This window comes from Pteropus medius, unplaced genomic scaffold (assembly GCF_902729225.1).
Source record: "Pteropus medius unplaced genomic scaffold, Ma_sr-lr_union100, whole genome shotgun sequence".
Taxonomy (NCBI): domain Eukaryota; kingdom Metazoa; phylum Chordata; class Mammalia; order Chiroptera; family Pteropodidae; genus Pteropus; species Pteropus medius.
The window spans coordinates 17,979,911-17,984,682 of record NW_024349797.1 but is presented as its reverse complement, the minus strand read 5'-3'; the positions used below and the strand labels follow the sequence as shown (position 1 = coordinate 17,984,682).

At 45.4% G+C, this 4,772-nt stretch overlaps 1 long non-coding RNA gene across 1 annotated transcript; it reads right to left on the bottom strand.

The window, feature by feature from the left end:
* Window positions 1-1,015: 1,015 nt before the first annotated feature.
* LOC120619755 (uncharacterized) lies at window positions 1,016-2,292 on the bottom strand. Its single transcript, XR_005657659.1, has 3 exons — window positions 2,222-2,292; window positions 1,484-1,536; window positions 1,016-1,101 (listed from the first exon to the last, which is right to left on the bottom strand). It is a non-coding gene; the product is annotated as an uncharacterized LOC120619755 (long non-coding RNA).
* Between the last annotated feature and the right edge of the window lie 2,480 nt (window positions 2,293-4,772).

The following is a 4,772-nucleotide window of genomic DNA, read 5'->3' as shown; positions in this document are numbered from 1 at the left end:
CTGTCGAGTGAATGTTCTTTTTTCTCCCCTTTTGAAGGCTTTTCCTTTGCCGCAGACTGTGCTGCTTCTACTCCGTGGCTCCAATGTAAAAGTACATGCTGACGGCTAGGGAAAATTTTAATCGCTCCCTTCTTTAATCAAAAATGTAATTCTATATGAAATTGGTTGAATTGTAAGTCGTAGAGCACAAAGAATGATTCCTTGAAGGTTTATAAAAGGCATAAGCTGCTATATAAAGAACTAGGTATTTTTCTAACTAATAGTTGTTACCCGTGATCCCATGGCTATTTACCTTTGTCAAAACCCATAAAAATTATACACTTAAAACTGGTAAATTTTATAGTATGTAAATTATATCTCAATAAAGCGGATTTTTTTTTAAAGGCATAAGCGCCTAGGAACAGCTTGGTATTTTTCAAATAATCATTATTCGTTAAATTTAACCTAACATATTCCTAGGTATAGAATGTTCCTTTTTTATGTTATTTAAATTTTTATCGTTAGAACACACATCTCAGGCTGAATTTCTGACAAATTCTAAAATGTCAGACAAGCTTCACATCACAATCCCTCTCTAAGAACTTTCTCATATTTTATAGCTTTGTATTTCAAAGTTAAAAAGCCATTATTTTCTATCATTACTTTGTGTTAACTACAGAAAAGCCCTTGTTTTAACTTTTCAACACATTTAATCAGGTACTAGAAAATTTTACCCGATGCTCTGCCACATTCTTCACTGGACGGAGATGCTCAGAGAGGAGATTTAAAGGTCATTTTCAACGGCACGAGAGAAAAGTCTGGCCCCTTTACCAGGTGCAGTGGAAGTCCGTAGGGGTGCGTCACTTTAGAGTCAGGCATATTAAACTTTTTCTTTGCAACAATCTGGCCCTGACGGTGGGTCAAGCGTTTTCAGTGATTCTAATCGCTATGTGGGAACACTTTTTCCTCATTCTTGATGTTTCCACTTGTTAAGGAAGGAAGATGATCAGGTGTGACTCTCGATGTTTCCTCTTTCCTGTTTCCTTGCCTATGAAGGGAACTTTGTTAGTGGCCTCTCTCTGTCCCTTTCCCTCAGTCTCACCAGGGGCTGAAGTGACTTATCTGAAAGCAAATGCGGAGAAAGAAACCAGGCAGGCTCGAGTTGGTTCCTTTAGTCTCCATCTTGAGATTTACCTTGAGTTCTCTACTCCTCCATGTCCTAAGACTAACCTGGGCTGACCCCTCCCACATGGACCCAGCACCCTATCCCACTCCAGCTGCTAGGACTAGGTGGTTAAGTCAGTTTAATTCTAGGGTGCAATAGTACTAAGCCCACTTACCCAAGGATATAAGTCATGTCCTCCCACCTAGCACCTGTGATAGTTTCGTGTCCCATCCACCTTGTCTTTTGGACAGGGAAGAGGGTGTCATTAATGAATTGTCCTAAAAGACCCCAGCACTTATAAGACAAGGCAATAGACATGCATGGAATTCCCAGTCTTACTACTTAACTAGAGTGTGACGATGGACATGCCACTTGATTTTTCTGAGTTCCATCTGTTGAAATATAGAGGACAATAATACCAGCATCACAGGACAGGAGAGTATCAAAAGAGATAATGGACAGGAAAGAGCTTGGTAAATTGTGACAACCTCTGTACATATGAGCTATGCCTTAAAAAGTTTGCTATAGATTGAATATATGTGTCCCCATGAAAGTCATTTGTTGAAACCTAACTCCCAACATGACGATATTAGGAGGTGGGGGCCTCTGGCAGGTGATTAGATCACGACGGTGGAGCCCTCACAACTGGGATTAGTGTCCTTATAAAAAAGGGACTCTAGAGAGTTCCCTTGTCTCTTCTGCCATGTGAGGACACAGCAGGAAGACAGGAAGCGGATCCTCACCAGCCTCCATCGATCTCGACATCCCAGAACTGTAAGAAATATATTTCTGCTATTTATACACCACCCAGTCTATGGTAGTCTAGGATGGCATCCCAAACTGAGCAAGACAACGTTGTAACCGATCCTTAAAAAACACACACAAACGCACCCATGCATTTGTAAGTTCACATTTCTAACGACCAAGCTGAGGACCAGAGAGACAAAGCATGGCATTTGCTGAAGTCACAAAACAAGGCCACAGCAGAGCTGGGACTGGCTTCGCATCCTGTGCTCTCTCCACTGCACCACACTGGAACCACACGGCCCGCCCCCGCCCCCCGCCACCCCAACCCACCCCCAGCTCTCCTCCTCTGGGATTTGGGGGCGGGGCTGCATATCCCAGGGTGCCTGGCACGAAGGCTCTCCCCACCTAAAGGAGAACAGGTCTGCTGTGGCAACGTGATTCAGGGAGGAAATACCACTTTAATGCATCTCATCCGTCACCCACGCCAACGGGAAAGACAAATTATTAAACATGCCCTGTGTGCCCTTTCAAAGCCTGGTGTAGAATAACAATTAAAACTTCTCATTTCAGGAGTCGCCCTGGAGACAAATGAAAGGAAATTGAATGGGGAATGTGGGGGGAGAAAGGGATTTTCATGGGAGATCTGGGTGACCAGGACTGTCCAGAGAGGTGATCGTTTCACAGCCGGATTAGCCAGCAGTCTTTGGCTGGAAACACTCAAGAACAAGCACAAAAAAATTTCTAGAGTGGTCAGAGAAAAAAAGCATTTCTCAGTATAAGTTATACGCATGCATTTGCTTATAACGATGCTTTCTAACTTAAAATATAAAAGATGTTCATTAAAGAAAGTTAAGAAAAGCGGGAAGGGAGCAGAAATCCCCTTCTGTCCCACCCCTTGCTTTTCCCCTGGTCCAGTAAACGGGTGATCTCAGAAACAGAGAGCCATGGGTAACATCGGACCCGCGCCCTCCCATTTCTCTTTGAACGTATTCACAGGTATGATTTGGAGAGAGAAGGAAGTCTCTATTCAACATCTACCATGTGCTAGCGAGGGCTCGTGCTTGGCTTTCGTTGCCTTGTTTAATCCCCACAGGGATACTGGGAAGCCAGTGTCATTTATCCCTGAGCTCAGACGCTCAGAAGTGTACCCAAGTCGCAAGTGATGGCGCCCGGATTCCCGCCTGACTCTAACAGACTCCAATGTTCCTATTACGCCCAGGTACACAGGGGCGATAGTGTGGAACAAAGATAAGATGGGGCCCTTACTCTTCGACTGTTCCCAATCGAACAGGGATGGCCAGATGTGGAAGGTGACCAGAAGCCCCGACAAAATGCAAATGATAACTGTAATCAGAGGTTTAATTAAAGTTCTTTGAGAATTCACAGAAAGAACGAGGTACTTTCAGTCGAAAGAAGGAAAAAAGGGATGAGATTAATGGAAGGGGTGATGTTTGATCTGGTTCTTGAAAAGGGACAGGCGTTTCAAAGCCGTATGAAGGGAGCTGGAAGGCGTTCCAGACAGAGGTAACGGCCTGGGGAAAAAAAAGGAAGGGGAACACTCAAGAGCCATGAACAGGAGACAGATTTAGCTGGGACTTAGGGATGTATGAGTGGACGGCACAGAAAACAAGCTGGAAAGGAGGTTAGAGACCGATATTGAAGGGCCTTGAATGCTCAGTTAAGGGTTTGAATTTCCATTATCGAATAGGGGAATGACATGCTCTGAATAGCAGTTTAAGAAAATCACTAAAGCATCACCTTGAAGGCTGAAATAAGGCAGAGGGGGCAGCTCTTCCTGGCAGGAAAGCCAGGTAGGCTGTAATTATTGTAATTATCATCGCAGAGCAAAGGGGTGCCAGGGCGGAATGATAATATGATAGAGTGGATAGAGAAGAGTTTAGGAATACGAGATATGTTGGAGATGGTGATTTCTGACCGAGTTACTAAGTAAATGTGGGGCCATTAATCGAGAGAGGAAATCCAGAAGGAGAGACCTGTTTGGGGAAAAGACTATGAGATCAGATTTTCTCCAGTTGACTTTGAAGCACCTGTCAGGCGTCTAGGTGGAATGTCCGGTAGGTAGGTAGATGTACGTGTCAAGCACTAAAGGAGCTGACTACAAGGCACATTTTAACACATCCCATCACAGACCCAGCGGAGGCCTTGGAGATGATGCATTCCGGCCTCATCGTCCCTGCAGCAGACCTAGCAACACTTTAGCCTCCAAGTTACTGATGCCCCGCTTAACGTCGCTGACTTTCCAACTCCCACCACAGGGCCACGCCCTTTATCCTCTCATCCTTGGGACCTTCCTTCTTCTAAAGCTAGAACTTCTAGCATTCCCCGCTCTGGTCTGACCTTCCCATTTCTCAAGCCCTCAATTAATTCCGTGGCAGCCTCGTGGCTCTCTTCTTCCCTGAACCTCTATTTTCTGCAGTCCTTGAGCTCCTCCATGCCCATTTTTGTCACTCCTACCCAGTCTTTACTCCACGGCGGACCGTCTAGGCCATTCTTCCAACACCATCCTTGCTCGTCCCTCTGCCTCTGCACACAGATGGAAAAAACTCCGACGATGCGATCCCGTCTAGATTGCTGAGAAAAATCATGCAGCTGCGTCGACTGGGTCGGCTGAAAACCCGCGGTCTTTACTCGATCAGCGCCGCCCCCACCTCCACCAAAACCTCTTCACTTGCTCTTTCTCTCTCTCAGCTCCCTTTCCCATTCCACTTCCTCTCTCCTCACCCCTTTTTCCCTGCGTCTTTTACCTTCTCTTTTTAACCGGCTCAGCTCTCTCCTTCAACTATCATCCAATCTCTCACCTGTTTCTCTCTTCCCCGTTGTCAAAGGAGTTGCTTTTCATGCTATTCGCTGACTTCCATTC